The sequence below is a fragment of the Pituophis catenifer genome, unplaced genomic scaffold (genome assembly GCF_029215685.1).
Source record: "Pituophis catenifer annectens isolate HBS135680 unplaced genomic scaffold, rPitCat1.0.hap2 SCAF_2, whole genome shotgun sequence".
Taxonomy (NCBI): Eukaryota; Metazoa; Chordata; class Lepidosauria; order Squamata; family Colubridae; genus Pituophis; species Pituophis catenifer.
Genome location: NW_027256882.1, coordinates 156,710,367 through 156,726,958, shown reverse-complemented (window position 1 = coordinate 156,726,958; position 16,592 = coordinate 156,710,367). Strand labels below are relative to the sequence as shown.

General features: G+C 44.1%; 1 long non-coding RNA gene across 2 annotated transcripts; it reads right to left on the bottom strand.

Moving 5' to 3' along the window:
• Positions 1–1,911: 1,911 nt before the first annotated feature.
• Positions 1,912–9,501, bottom strand: LOC139310670 (uncharacterized). Of its 2 annotated transcripts, XR_011599898.1 has the most exons (4): positions 9,443–9,501; positions 4,659–5,009; positions 3,644–3,709; positions 1,912–2,227 (listed from the first exon to the last, which is right to left on the bottom strand). It is a non-coding gene; the product is annotated as an uncharacterized lncRNA (long non-coding RNA). The 2 variants fall into 2 exon arrangements; XR_011599897.1 differs by lacking the exon at positions 1,912–2,227 and having other exon boundaries at positions 3,607–3,709.
• Between the last annotated feature and the right edge of the window lie 7,091 nt (positions 9,502–16,592).

The following is a 16,592-nucleotide window of genomic DNA, read 5'->3' as shown; positions in this document are numbered from 1 at the left end:
CTCTCATGAGAGCAACCCTTAATTGTTGGCTCCATTCTATAATATTACCCCCATCTAACTGCAGTTTTGGCAAATTGGCATAATTTGCCCCAGAAATGTTAGTAAGGTTACTTACTGGGGGGAGCTGTCCATGGTCCAAGTTGTGATTAAACTCACAATAAGGCTTTGGGATGTCTGTGGCCATTCTGTACTTGCTTGGATCTATGTAACTTGCTTCTCTTATTACAGGCAGGTACTGGGCATGCGCGAAGCTCATTCCGCGCTGGAGTCCATCGGGTGAGGTTCCTGTTGCTGGAGCTCCCAGGCCTAGGCCTAGGCCTGTCGGTGGGAGGCTGGACCCGCCCCCGGTGGGTCCGAAGATTCCTCCTGAAGGTGGACACCACTGCTGGATGGCCGGATCCCCGGCGAAGAAGGGCAGAAGGTGAGGGGGCGACGCGGTCGCAAGTCGAGGACTTTCGCGGGTCGGCGGCGCGGCAGCAGCGGAGGTCGTAGGTCGAGGATTCCCTGCACCCAGCGGCTCGGCGGTAATGGCGGCGGCGGCGGCTGATCCTCCCTCGTGGTCGCTGGTCCCTGGTCGCGTGGACTGGCCCGATGGGTGTCGTGGCGTTGGTGAGTAGCCGGTTCTTCTCTTCTGCCTCGGGCCTCGCGTTGCCGGTGTAGCGGGTGGTGAGTTCGAGTTCTGCGGTTGATTTTTCCTGCAGGTGGGCGGTCTTTTGTGCCGGTTGTTGGCGCGCGCGGTGTTTTTAGTTGGCTGTGACTCGGCTGCCTGGTCTCTGTTGGTTGTCCTGGCCTTCTTGTGCCCTCCAGGATTTTTCTTTGGTTTATTGAGTGCCGCAGGAGGCTCGAAAGCGGAGCCTAGGGCAGCGGTGATGGTCTCGATTGCCTTTTGCAATTCGAGATCGGTAGGCGTTTTTCTTTTTGTTATTGCGATCTCTTCGTGGTCGCTTTCAGAGCTGGGCTCTTCGTAGTCACTTTCTGAGCCCCCCTCGTCTGTTTCGGGGTTCGGGCATTTTCGCGCCAAGGGATTCAAATCCTGGCTTCCCATTGGCTGGTGCTCGTCCCAAGATGGCCGCCGGGAAGGGGGCGCGGAAATGGATTCTGCCGGCTCAGGATCATCGGGTTGGGGTGGCTTACCCTTTTTTGCTGGCTTTTCTTTCTCGGTGGTCTTTGGGGCCTCAATCGCTGCTTCTTGTTGCTCGAAGAGGCTTTGAAGGTCCGCGATGAGGTTTTCTTTGTCGCTGTTTCCCTCCATCAGTTTCAGGATGGAGAGTTTGAATTTTTTCATTTTCTGTGCTGTTTCTTCTTCCGGGGCGGTGATTTCCTTGGATGGCCCCTCTTCATCTGATTGTGAGTCCAGGCTGGAGTCCTGTTCGCTTCCAGCTTCTGTCTCCTCCATGGCTGTGGCTTTGGTTGCAAGCTTCTCAGCCATCTTCTTGGTGAGAGCTCTGGTCTGTGCTCTGTTTGCTTCTTCAGGGTAGGTGTTGGGTTCAGTCATTGTCTGGAGTTATGGGCAACCGACCTCTGCTACCATTTTGTTAGAAACTGGATCTAGCCCAATAACTCAAAGACAGACTCCAATTCTTTTCTGTAGTTTTATTGTTGATCTGTTGGTACTGGAGGTCACTGACCTTGTACCTTTCTCTTTCAGGTATACATCTGGAATCAACTGTGGAACATGTGGTTGGACCTTTTGTACCCAGGAGGAGGGGCTAAGAGGTAAGGAGTGGTTATAGGGATTATGGGATATGTGGTTAGTTAACCCTTGAAGGTCCGGGTGGTCAGGGAGATGTAGTAGTTAGGCATTTATTATGACATTAGAAACTAGCACAGGACAACAGAATTCTGATAACAATTCACAGATGGGTTCAAACCATTTTGGACAAAAACCGGGAAAGTTAATAAATTATAAATAGTACCTGTCAGTTCTAAGCAGCTTTACTGTGTAATGTTACATTACATAATAAATAAATCTTCATTTATGAATATTGTAAATACAACTGATAGATAAAATGAGAGGAGGAGAAGCAAGTTAGTAAAGAAGACTTGGATACAAGAAGGAACCAGCAGATCAAAGATGACAAAAAATATTCGATTCTACAAAATTCTGCTTGGGTGTTCATTATATCCCTCTGAGGATTCTCTGGACCATCCAACTACAAAATGTAAAACCTCTATGTCCAGCTGTGTTTGAGACAGTGTTTTCTTTAAAATCATCCTATAAAAGCCACTGATTTGGAAAAAGAAAATAGCAAAGCATTAGTAATTTTCTGTCTCTTTAGCACCAGCATATATATTTAAAATATTGATATAATTTGTAATAGTTTCAATCGAGAGTTCTCAAACTTTGGTTTGTGACATCTCCACTTTGGGAGGCTGGGGAAAAAATGTGATGAAAAGTGTCAGGTTTTTCTTTTAAAAAAAACTGTTCAGAGTTGGATAAGCAAAGTTTTAGGGGTGTCAAAATTCAGAAATCTACCTTTGGTCCCTGCTCTGGCCCTCGGTTAATTGCCTGAACCTATCAAGTTTAAGAATCACAGTAATTATATAGATTAAAATTTAATTATTTTAGATATATATTTATTTCTTGCTCAGAAATAAATTATGTTGATTCAACCTAATCAAATCAGAAATTTTATTGGATGCGTTGTACATACTCTTTTATTATTTTAGGTGATTGTACCAGTGCAAAGTTTACGAATGCTTTGATCAAAACTTTCAGCAAAGTTTTGTTGTTTGAAGCACTGACAATGGTAGGGACTGGAGACGTTGGTTGCTCTTCCTTTTGAAAATCAGAAATTAGAGCCTCCACACCTTTTATGAACACCTGTTTCTCTGCCATAGCAACCCCCATCCTTAAGGGAGTCGCAGCCCCCCCCAGTGAGAAAAACCAAGGGATTAAAACCCAGATCTATGGCCCCCTCTTGAGCACGCTCCTTGGCCAAGTCAATGCAGTCTTGAGCATAGTAATATATGCTGGTTGCAAAGTTATATAGAGTGCTGACAAAAGGTACGAAGCCCACAATGTTGTGTACCCTTTCATCCATTACACAGTCTTGTGATGAACGTCGCATGCGTGCCTGCGTGTGGCACTGATGAAGCCAGGAATTAGAACCTTGCTGTGGCCAGAAGTAGCTGCCATTTCTAAGCACTACTTGGAAGGAACTGCTGCCATTGCTGATAACTCCTCCACAAACGTTCCCCAAACGGTGACAGGCGTCAGCAGCTGTTGAAAACCACTTATATTCACGGTACACCTGGCCATGCAGGAGAGCTCTATCGACCTGTATCAGACCTCGGCAGTGCGAGGTTTGTTTCTGGGCTAGCTGGTCCAAATTGAACTGTAGGGCAGCAAAGCTTGTATTTTCACCTGTAGGTTTAGCTGTGTCCAGGATCTTTATCATTGTCAACAGGAGGCCACTTGCATCTTTCTGCCCCAGTTCCTGGTAAAGCCCTAGGCCAAGGGTTTCGGCATGGTGGCTGCAGCCTGCATTTTGCAAGGCAAGCACCAGGGTGGCTTGAATCATAATCTGGGCTGGTCGAGGCTGTCATGAATAAATGCCTTGCCTCTGATCCAGAACTAGAGGCAGGAGGGCTGGGCAAGCCAGCCTCCAAGGTCCACCCTAACCCAATAACCCCTCCTTACCTTAGCCACGCCCTGGGGGTACTTAAGGGTCAGCCATGCGGTCCTGCTTCACTTCCAGACTTGTACCTGTAACGATAAGATGTATATTTAATAAATAGTAATTGATCTAATGAGAACCTGTCTATGGAGTTATTGGGCACGATCCTTGAACACATTTAACAATATGGTAGCAGAGGATGGTTGGATAGCCCAATTCTAAAACTCCACAGCATGCAAAGGACCACAACAGACAAGGTGAATACCAGAGCATTCACCAAGAAGATGGCAGAACGATCTGCCCAACCCGAAACCACGCAAGGAGAGGCACCCGAGATGAGCGGCCTACTCCACCACCCATCCACCCCGGCCAGAAGCAACGAGGGGTGGACGAAACACGAAACCTCAAAAGAAGAGATGCACGACCTAAAAGGAAAACTCATGGAGCTGATAGATTTGTCACAAAGCAACACCGACCTCATCGCGGAACTTCGAAGCCTGATCAAAGGCTGCGAAGCAGCGAGTGAGGAAGATGAAGACGAATCCGATTACAGCGACGAAGACCCGGTAAGGGAAGATTTCCCCCACAAAAAACCTACCGCAAAGGCCGAAGGAGACTTCGCGCCCTTTTTACGGTGGCCATCTTGGGAGGCGGCGTCATCAAAGATGGCCGACCATCCACCAATAGACTCCCGAGATTTAAATCCCACGGCGGGAATCGGGGCCTACTCAAAAACGACCGAACAAAAATACTACAAAAAACACAAAAGCCCAAAACTCAAACCTACAGACTCGCCTACCGAGCCCGAGGTCAATAAAGCCATCGAACTAATCGCCGCGGCCCTAGGGGACAAGGTGAAAATACCGACCATACACCCCGGTGCCAGGCCAAAAAGCAAAGGGGACCCCAGCGCGAGGAGGGCCGGCACCGACGCCCACCCTGGGAAGCTAGCCACCATCGCATGGACCCAGGGCCACCCAGAGCCCCTAAGGAACCTACCCACAAAAACGGGACACCAAGGGCGATGGGATTACTCACCGGACCGACGACCGGGACCAGATCCGTGGATCACGAGGCCATCCGCAGGCAGGGGACGTCCATCGGCGGGCAGGGGGCTCGGCCCGACATCCACAGGCGACATCCGCACGAGACCGGGCCATCCGGGACCATTCGCGGCCCCAGCGGGACTCCCAGCGTCTACCGGCGATCCGCACCGCTTTCCGAGGCTCCAGTCGACGATCCGCGACAATCCCGAACAAGTAAGGCTGACCGGAGAGGAACTGAAGGCCCATCCAGAAGATTGGGGCCTTCACCCGGGAGCGGCATGGACGAGCTCCTCACTCCACGGCGACTGGGGAGAAATGAACCTCACGCATGCGCAGCACGCCCCTGCAAGAGAAACGGAACAGGACATAGAGCTACACCGATGCAGACACATAGAGACAAGTCAGTTCAGACTTGCCACAGTCGTCCCTCTGCCTTATTGCGAGTATCCTTATGTGAGAAACCATGGACAGCGACATAATGTAAGTAATTTAACTTACAATTCAGGGACTTTGCCCAGTGACTTTCCCAAACTAAGGCTAGATGGGGAGAATTTCCTGGACTGGAATCAACAACTCCAGGCCACCCTACTAAAGGAAGATCTATTGTCTATGGTTACAGACCCCCCAGAAAAACCCTGGACTTTTGAATTGGATTGCATTCACCACAAGGCATATTGTATTGTCATTGCCAGTATTGCCCCCAGTATTTACCCCAGCATTAGCCACCACCTAACTGCTCTAGAAATAATACAGAGAATGCACAAACTATTTTATTGCCAAAGCGTTGCCAGCACCACCAGGTTGTCAAGAGAATTTTATGCCACAAAACTCAAGGCAGGGACTCCAATGAGCGAGCATTTACTATCATTAAACAACACCAGGGCCCAGCTGACACAAAGTGGGGAGGTCATAAGCGAGAGGACCATGATAAGTATCATAGTAAATTCCCTAGACCCCAGTTGGGACACCTTCATTACGCAGATAGACAACCTAGGGACAGGGAGGCTCTCACTGGACTTACTGACTAGCAAACTAATATCCGAAGATAGCATCAGAAAGGATCGCTCCCTAAGCCGCAGGGAGCAAAGGCCCAGCAGGAAGGTTGAGCCACAAGGTAGAAACCACAGCAACACAGAGTGTTATATATGTGGGTCAAGAAACCATTACAAAAGGGACTGCCCTAAAAATACAGGGGACAGGATACATAGGAGAGATAGGCCAGAACAAAGGGCAAGACATACCAGCGGACGCTCACCAGAGGTCAGAGACAGGCGTAGGGATTCCCCTAGCCCTAGGGACAGGAGAGACCACAGGGACAGTTCCAGGGAGAGCCACACCGGATCATTGTATGGCATAGGGGATCAAGAACGACACATAGGCCAGGACAAGGAGGAAGGCACATGGCTACTGGACTCAGGAGCCACAAACCACACCACACATGACCGCAATCTACTAACCTCCTTTACAGCAGAAAGTTTTGTAGTAAAAGTGGCTAACCAGAACAACGTACAAGTAACAGGCAAAGGTAACTCATACGTGCCAGGAATAGGTGTAGTACAGGGAGTACTTTTAGTGCCAAATATACCATATAATATCCTTGCCACCCTAAAACTGAGCAAGGATAACAATGTCGAGGTGACTTTCAAAGAAGGAAAGGCACAGGTAACTAGAGGGGGTAAAAGGATAGGGAAAGTAGTAGTCAGTGGGGAACTACCATTCTTCCACCCAACCAAGGACAAACAGCCAGAAGTAAACAATCACCGAGGGGTTAGACCCAACAGCCCAGACAACACAAGTAGGGAAGTAGAGGGGGTTAGGCACGCACACACCACCGATGATCTCAGTGAGCAGGGGGCACCCAGGAAGGAGAAACCAGCGATAGGGAAATTGATGCATGACAACTGTGCCCACCTATTACACAGAAAACTAGGACACATTAGCTTTCCCGTGGTGCAGAAAATGTTGGAATGCTCTGAAGGTATAAAAATAAAGGATTGTGAGAACTATCTCGAGTGTTCTATTTGTAAGGGCTCCAAATTAAAAACCAAACCTAGACCCAAGAAGTCAGTACGCACAACTAATTCAATCTTCCAACTCGTACATATGGACCTAGTGGGACCACTAAGGCCCTCCATCAAGTACAGGAAAAGGTATTTCCTGACCATAGTGGATGATTTCAGTCGCTATGGCTTCGTGTACACCCTAAAACACAAGAATGAGGTATTCCAAAAATTTAAGGAATTCTATGCGAGGGTGGAGACACAGCACAACACCAAAATTAGGCAAATAATGACAGACCGGGGGTCTGAATTTTTATCAAGCGACTTCTCGCGATGGTTAAAGGCACGCGGGATGATCCATTACACAACTTCTCCTTTTTCCGCCTTTCAAAATGGCGTGGCAGAACGAAAAAACGGAACGCTACAGACCATGATGAGGTGCGCGCTAGAGGATGCCGGCCTAGGGCAGCATTTCTGGTCCGAAGCACTCATTTATTCAAATTATACTTTAAACAGGCTATGGTCAAGCGTACTGAATAAAACTTCATACGAGTTAATGTACCAAAGGAAGCCACAGGTGTCACACTTACACATATTCGGGGTCACAGCAGATGTGCACATCCCCAAACAACTCAGACGCAAGGGAGACAGGGTATCCAGGAGACTGAGGTTCATGGGCTATGAGCCAGGGACGAAGGGATACAGGTTCATAGACAACAGCAACAATTTCGTGATATCACGAACAGCTGTCTTTCACGAAAACTCTAACTGGTCCAAAATACATCTCAACGAGGTGTCCCTTAACAAGGATGGACCAGGGGATGATCAAAAGGAAATAAAGCAACAAGCAGGAAGGGACACTGAACAGGGAAAGAATAAACGCAAAGGGCAGGAAATACCAGTGAAGGGATGGAAGGAAAACCACCCACACATCAAAGTGGACTCACTCACCGAGAGAGAAGCTAGGTACATGCATGACACAGAGACACCTCCCGATAGACCAGTCAGGGCAAACAGGGGCAAAAGGCCAGAAAGGTTAGGGGACTACGTATTATCCCTACACACTAACCAACTAACCCCCAACACATATGAAGACGTATTGAGGTTACCGGATGAGGAGAAAGAAAAGTGGGAACAGGCCATGGAAAGGGAAATGGACAGCCTGAGGGAACTAAACGTATACACTCCCTCTAAAGTCCCAATAGGAAAAACGACCATAGGCACTAGGTGGGTCTACAAAGTTAAAACACTGGAGGGAAACAAAGCACTCTACAAAGCTAGACTGGTGGCACAGGGGTTCGCCCAGAAATACCCTGATGACTACACGGAAACGTACTCCCCCACAGTCAGGGCTGAGAGCGTGAAGTGTGCGCTGGTAATCGCATCACTGCTAGGGTTAGAAGTGCATCAATTCGACGTGCAAACCGCTTACCTGCACACTGAGCTCGACAAAGAGATATACGTGAGAGCGCCACCTAGCCAAAACACCAAGAAGGGAGAAACCTGGATCCTAAACCGAAGCTTGTATGGACTCAAACAATCGGGGAAACGTTGGTATGAGTGTCTATCCAGGACATTGAAATCCATGGGATTCTCAGCCACCTCAGCCGACAACTGCTTCTTCACCAAGAAGTCAGACAGCTCCCCCGAATATGTTTTGATATACGTAGACGATATATTGTATATCGGTGATCAAGCTAGCAAATGTAATAACTTCGCCAATGAGCTGGGGAAACACTTTACACTAAAAATATTGGGTAAGGTAGATAAATACTTGGGGGTGCAAATCACAAAGACAGGCAAGGGTTTCCAACTGTCACAGAAAGATAAAATTTTGGAACTAATACATAAATGCAATATGACAAACGCCAAGGGGTGTGAAACACCAATGCAACCAGATTTTTTGAAGGACATGTATAATGAGGCTGAGGCGTTCAAAGACAACACATTATACAGATCTACCATAGGCTCCCTACTATACATCGCGAACTGGACCAGGCCAGACATCGCCCTACCAGTTAACTTGCTGTCAAGGCATGTGGGTAAGCCTACTGTGTACCATTGGGAAGCCATCAAAAGGGTATTAAGGTACCTAAAACAAACCTCTGAGGCTTGCCTATCATTAGAGCCTGAGAACACCAAAACACCCACACTCACGTGCTATGCAGACGCTGACTGGGCTGGGGACGTGAAATGCAGAAAGAGCACTTCGGGTTACGTATTCTTTTTAAACAACAGCCCAGTTCATTGGTATACAGGCAAGCAAGACTTGGTAGCTACATCCACCACCGAAGCCGAGTATATCTGTTTGTCCAAAGCCGCCAACAACCTGGTCTGGTTTGATGACCTACTCGCTGACATATGGGCCGAACCGAACTACCCCATCATCATGCATGAGGACAATAAAGCAGCCATGGAAATATCTAAGGCTGAAGCAGTGGGTCAAAGGTCGAGGCATATCGATATAAAGTACAAGCACGTTAGACAGTTTGCGAATATAGGATTCGTAAAAGTTATACATTGTGATACGGAAGAACAAACAGCAGACATCCTAACAAAGCCATTGCAAAACAAGCAACACACGTACCTCACATCAAAATTAAGCGTCCTCTTGAAAAGGACACCTCAGGTACATACCACACAAAGATATCTCGGCCAGGCATTTAGAGGGGGTTTTGTCATGAATAAATGCCTTGCCTCTGATCCAGAACTAGAGGCAGGGGGGCCGGGCAAGCCAGCCTCCAAGGTCCACCCTAACCCAATAACCCCTCCTTACCTTAGCCACGCCCTGGGGGTACTTAAGGGTCAGCCATGCGGTCCTGCTTCACTTCCAGACTTGTACCTGTAACGATAAGATGTATATTTAATAAATAGTAATTGATCTAATGAGAACCTGTCTATGGAGTTATTGGGCACGATCCTCGAACACATTTAACAGAGGCACGCTGTCAAAATGTTCGAGGGTATCAGGCATTAAGTCGCTGCAAGAAACCTTCTTTTCAGGCAACTGGGTGGAATTAGAAGAGATGGAAGTGAGCAAAGTGCGGAGAGAAGCAAGGCTGGAATCCGAGATGGAATTTTCAACGTGGTTTCTTGACTCAGTTGTAGTCACTGGTTGCCCTCCCAATCCATGATGTGGTAGGAGGCCAAGGAAAGTCACGAGCATTAGAAACAGTGATAAGTACAAGTCAGCTTCTCTGGCCACTGCTACAATGGGAAGAAATTGATTTATTGATTTATTTAAATAATATAGAAAGCCATCCACGCTTGGGCAACATGCAAACATTTAAAAAAAACAGTGGCTAAAAACAATAACCTGATCCTTGAGTTAAATAATACATTCCAATGCTAAAATCCTATCTACAATACAAACGACCAGATCTTCAGAGCCTAATGAAAGACTAATAGGCTTGTGGCCATCGAAGCACAGAAGGCAAAATTCCTGAGTCCAACAAGATGACATCATTTAATGGAAGGACCTGGCACCTGCGCCATCTGCTAGATTGATGGGACAAGCAGAAACAATGGGAAAATGGTGGTCCTGCAAGGACTCTGTTCCTATGCCGTGGAGCGGCAGATTGATAGATAATGACCAGAACCTTGGATTGTACCAAAGAGCCTCCAAATCACAACCACTCAGCTTGGCAGGGTTGAATCATGTTGTCCCCTAAGTAGACTATCACAGCATCCCGGTTTTGGAAAGCACTTTGAGAGCATCACTTGATTGGGGTGGAGATGTACAACTTGGTATCTCCGGACACTGATGACCCTGCACCCCATGCAGATGAATGACCTGACCCAACGCTATACTGCAGATATTAATAGGAGTGGTGAGAGATTCTCTTATCCGTAACATCCTCAAGACAAGAGGTGATCATCACTACCACAAGAGGCCAATAGGACAATTTCTCTATTGGCAATAATGGTTGGCTCCTTCTCCAATTTTGCACCATTCAGGCCAAATTTCTAAGGTTACTCCTTTTTTCCCCTTGGCCTTGCTCTACTAACTATGAAGGATAATTTTCAGTCTGCCTGGAAAAAGACAATTTGCGTCATCTCCCTATTATCGCATAAATACCAGGGTGCACAGCAGTGGTGAAATGCAAATTTTTTTACTACCAGTTCCGTGGCCGTGGCTTGGTGGGCGTGATGTAGCTTGGTGGGCATGGCAGGGGAAGGATACTGCAAAATCCCCATTCCCTCCTCACTCGAGGGGAAGGATACTGCAAAATCTCCATTCCCACCCTACTCTGGGGCCAGCCAGAGGTGGCATTTCCCGGTTCTCCGAACTACTCCAAATTTCCGCTACCGGTTCTCCAGAACCTGTCAGAACATGCTGGATTTCACCCCTGGCGCACAGAATAATTTTACTCCTCTTCTGCTTTCAGGTATCAACCCTTCTACAACATATGTTGCCCAGTTCTACACAGCAATATTTAAAATCTATCAGAAAATGACCTGTGGGACTTCCTGTTGGTGTCGCTGTCGTCGCTAGACGGTCTCAGACCGCCAGCCCCGCCGCCCGTAAAGAGCCGCCTCTACAGCTGAGAGGCGGCTTGAAAAACTCTGTGTTCCTGAGGAAACGTGAGGAGAGCCGGCGAGACCAGGTAGAGCCCCCTGCGAAGCCCCCAGACTGTCTTTTTTGCTTCTGGGGAGGAAGCAGGGTAAGGCTCCCTATCCAGCTCGCCGAGGCTCCGGACTCCGGGGACAACTCTGCATCCAGCAGAGCCAGACGACGCGACCAGCATAACTAGCGAAATCCAAGAGAATTATTAAAAATAAACAGGGTGCAATCTGGACTTGAAACTCAAAACTGCAAGTATTTGTATTAGCCCTGTGATTGAATTTAAGAACGGAGAAAAAGTGAAAGTTTGCTAAAATGGCGTCCGGCTTCAGCGGTAGGGAAAAAAGCTGAAAGCGAAAGTGGATTTGCCTGAGTGTTTCAATACGCTACAAAGTATTTAAAGCAACAGCGCTGGCTAGAAGAAAAGGGAAAAAAAAATTTTAAAAGTGATTTTGATCTGTTCCTTCTCCCTTAGAGACTTGATTAAAGCTGGGGAAATTTCTGAGAGGATTCTGTGGTGAAAAGGGAGGGAAGACTTCCTTCTTAGAAAGAATCAGATTGCATGGCAGAATGGCTTCAAAGCAGACAAAGCCAGCCACTAAAGCTGCAGGGGGGTTTTTCCCCCACTCATAAATCACAAGAGCAGCTATTAAGTTTGCAGACTCAGAGCCAAGCACAGGAGACTGGTTTTAAAGATTTGAAGGAATTTATTGCTGCGGCTCTGATGAATCAAAATGAAGTTTTGGACCAGAAATTTGAAAAATCTCAACAGGAAATTAAGGAGGTGGTTCAAGAAAAGTATGACAAGATGAAGCATGACATACTGACAGTTGTGACTGGCTTGTCAGAAGTAGTTGTCCAGATTGATAAAAAAAGTGGGAGAACTTAGTTCAGAAGTAGAATCTAAAATGAAGGAAGCTGATTATAAAATTTCTAATGTTGACAATAAAACGCAAAGGATTGAAAATGAAGTGACAATGATGCAATTTAGATTCATGGAGTTTGCTATAAGACTGAGAGGAATAAAAGAAAATAACAGAGAGGATTTGAGAAGGGTTTGTGCTAATGCCCTGGCTGTGATGCTAAAGGTTAACCCTGAGGAGATTTTGTGTAAGATGGACAAGATTTACAGAGTGAATTCTTGGGTGGCAAGGGAAAGGCAATTGCCTAGAGATGTGGTGATCTACTTTTTACAGATAGAAGAATAAGAAATGATATCTTGCAAAAGTCTTTTGTTTCTACTATTCAAGTGGATGGAAGGGAGATTGAGATTTACAAAGAGTTGCCGCCTAAGATGCTAATAGATAGAAAGGATTTTGGATTTTTGGTGACTGAATTAAAGAAACAACAAATTCCATTCAGATGGGATGCTCCAGTTGGCATAATATTGAGGTATCAAGGAGAGAGATATCGATTAAATACTGTTGAAAAAGCGGAAGAATTTTACTTCAATGTTTTTAAAACTGGCGCAACATCTCCACGTACATCCTCAGTGTTAGGTATAGAGGAGGGCGATAAAGAGAAGCAATTTGAACAAGAGCTTGAAGAGCAGCGGAAACAGATGGAGGTGGAGGCAATGGAAACTCAAGGAGCAACAGGGTTTTTTTTGGATGAACCATTGCTGGATCTTCCTTTAGAGGCTATAGGTGGACCACCCAAAAATACAAGAGAAGTGGCAGTGGATCTCGAGTTGATGTCGTATAAAGCTAAAGATCAGCGTATAACTTGAGCAGCTTATAAACAAATTCTAGCGAAACAACAACAGCAGAGGTCTAAGCCACCACAAGATAAGAAGGGAGCCAATGGTAAAACACAAAAATCTGAAGCTATGGGAGGAGCTAAGCCGAAGACTACCAGCCTGGAACAGAAACTTCAGCAAATGCTCTTAACGCTTCAGGAGACTACAAATGACAATTAAGTTTTTATCCTGGAATGTGAATGGATTGAACTCACCTCAGAAAAGAAGGAAAATATTTCATTATCTGAGACAATTTAATAATGATGTTATTTCTTTACAAGAAACTCATATTAGAATACAAGATCAAAAATATTTGATAAATTCTAGATTAGGAGCACAGTTTATAGCCTCAAATCCGGAGAAAAAGAATGGTGTAGTGATATATATAAATAAAAGATTGCCAGCTAAAATTATAGAAGCAGATGATTGTGGAAGATATATAGCAATTGAACTTTATACATATAATGGTCCAATTTTGGTGATTGGAATTTACGCTCCTAATCAGCAACAAGAAAATTTTTACAAAATATTCTACTCTAAAATATTACAATGGGACTATAGATCTATTTTACTTATGGGAGATTGGAATGGAGTAATAGATCCCAAAAAAAGATAAAAAGAGTTTGGCAAAGTCATGTGTTAAATTACCACAGATCTTTTTTGATATGAAAGAAGATTTGGAATTGAAAGATATATGGAGAGTGCATAACCCAAAAGAACTGGACTTTACTTTTTTCTCAGATAGACATAGATCCTTCTCTAGGATTGATTTTATTCTACTTACGGCTGATTTACTTCTAAAAACAAAGAAAACAAAGATATTTCCGAGGACTTTAACTGACCATAGCCCGGTATGGATAGAAATAGAAATGGGAAAGAATGAGAGAAGATCGTGGAGAGTAAATGAAAATTTGTTTAGATATGAAAAGAATGTAAATGAACTCAAAAAACAAATGAAGGAATTTTTTGAAATGAATTTGAATAAGGGTACCCCTATTGAAATTGTTTGGGATGCGAGCAAGGCGTATATGCGGGGGGTACTGATCTACATGAATTCTAAACATAAATCAAATCGACAAAGAAAAAGATTAGAATTGGAAGGAGAGATAAAGAAAAAAGAACAGTTACTCATAAAAAATCCAACAGATGAAAAACTACAAGGAATTATAAAACTTTTGAAAGATCAATTTCAAATGCTCACAGCGGAACAAGCAGCAACTAATTTACAATTTGCGAAACATAATACATTTTGCAACGCTAATAAGCCGGGCAGGTGGTTGGCTTACACACTGAGGAAGCAGCAGAGTACTCGGACTATTGGCAGTATTGAGTATGGAGGGAAGGAAGTTTTTCAACAAAGACTAATCAAAGAAGCCTTCTTAGATTATTATACCAAACTATATGCCAAAGATGATATACAGAATGAACTTATAAATAAATATCTAGAAGAAAGGAGAGTTATGAAAATTTCTAGTGATCAAAAGGAAAGGGCGAGTCAACCAATAACAGCTGAGGAGATTGTCGTTGCTATTAAACAACTGAAAACAGCTAAAGCTCCAGGGACGGATGGTTTAACTGCGGTGTATTATAAAACTTTACAAGTAGAAATGATTGAACATCTTAAAGACTTATTTTGTAGCATACAACAAGGGGGTAAAATACCCCCTTCATGGAAAGCAGCTTTTGTTTCATTGATACCGAAAGAGGAAGCAGGTTCTATAAAACTGGAAAATTTTAGACCAATATCTCTCCTGAATACGGATTACAAAATTTTTGCAAAAGTATTAGCCAACAGATTAATGCCAATTATCCAAGAGGTGATTCATCATGATCAAGCAGGATTTATAGAAGGCAGATACATGAAGGATAATGTGAGGCAAATTATAGATTTATTGGAATATCTTGAGAAGAATAAACAGATCTCTGCAGTGCTGGTGTTTTTGGATGCGGAGAAGGCCTTTGATCGAGTTAATTGGAACTTTCTGTTAAAGACTTTAAGAAAGATGGATTTTGGGGATCAGTTTGTGCAGGCGGTTTCAGCAATTTATCAAGAGCAAACAGCAGAAATTATCATTAATGGAAACTTAACTACAAACTTCAGTATAGAAAAAGGTACAAGACAAGGTTGTCCGTTATCCCCATTGTTGTTTATCTTAATTTTAGAAGTCTTGTTGAACACAATACGGGACTCGAGTATTTTGAATGGAATAGTTATAAGGCAAGAGGATTACAGAACAAGGGCATTTGCAGACGATCTGGTTGTTACCCTAACACGGCCGATGGAATCAATAATCCAGATGAAAGACATTATAGAAGAATATGGTATGGTATCAGGATTTAGACTGAATCAGAAAAAAACCAAGATGATAGTTAAAAACATGACAGAAGATCAAAAGAAGGAACTTGAAAGGAAGGCAGGCTTTGAAATAGTACCAAAGGTGAGATATCTAGGAGTCCAAGTTGCAGATTCAAATATAAAACTGTTCCAAAATAATTATGAGGTGTTGTGGCGAAAGGATATGGAAACCTGGAAAAAACTGCAGCTGTCCTTACTTGGAAGAATAGCAGCAGTTAAAATGAATGTTCTACCTAGATTTTTATTTTTGTTTCAAATGATTCCGGTGCTTAAAAGTGATAAACTGCTGATGGAATGGCAAAAAGGAGTAAATAAGTTTGTTTGGAATGAGAAAAAGCCGAGAGTTAAACTGAAAATTATGCAAGATGTTCGTGAAAGGGGTGGCCTTAAACTTCCAAACCTACGACTGTATTATGAAGCAGCAGCGTTGACACAAGCAAGTGATTGGTTTGGAAGGACAAAGACTGGAATACTGAATATAGAAAGTCATGACCTTGAATTTGGTTGGCATGCATATTTATTCTATGAAAATAAAGTGGATAAAGTATTCAACAGCCATATATTTAGAAACTCCTTGATGAGAGTATGGAAGAAGCACCGGTTCAAATGGGATTATAAAATACCATTGTGGTTGGATCTTGGTCATATTATACGGAATACAAACATAAAGTCACTCGGGGGGGTTTTATACAAAGAAGTACTTTTTAATGATGGGGGCAGATGGCAACTAAAGACATTAAATACACTGTTGGAAGAAGGGATTAATTTAACTTGGTTACAGTATAATCAACTTCAATTGAGATGGAGAGAAGATCAAAAAACTGGTTTAATGTTGCATGAAGAAGAATTGGTAAGACAGATAAAAGAGAAAGGCCCAATGCATATCAAGAGGGTTTATAACGTTTTGTTAGAAAGAGATTCAGAAAATGAATTGGTTAAAGATTGTATGATAAAATGGGCGCAAAATTTTGCAGAACCAGTTATGATGGAAACGTGGGAAAAAATATGGGTTCAGAATGTTAAATTTACGCAGTCACAGAATTTGAGGGAAAATTTTTACAAAATGTTTTATAGGTGGCATCTAGATCCTAAGAAATTGTCGTGCATGTATCCTAATGTTCAACCAAAATGTTGGAGATGTGATTGTTTAGATGCTACATATTATCATATATGGTGGACTTGCAAGAAAGTGAAGGCTTTCTGGATAAAAATTTGGTGCATAAAAATTTATGCAAAATGTTCTGAAGAAAAAATTCCAATTTTCTCCT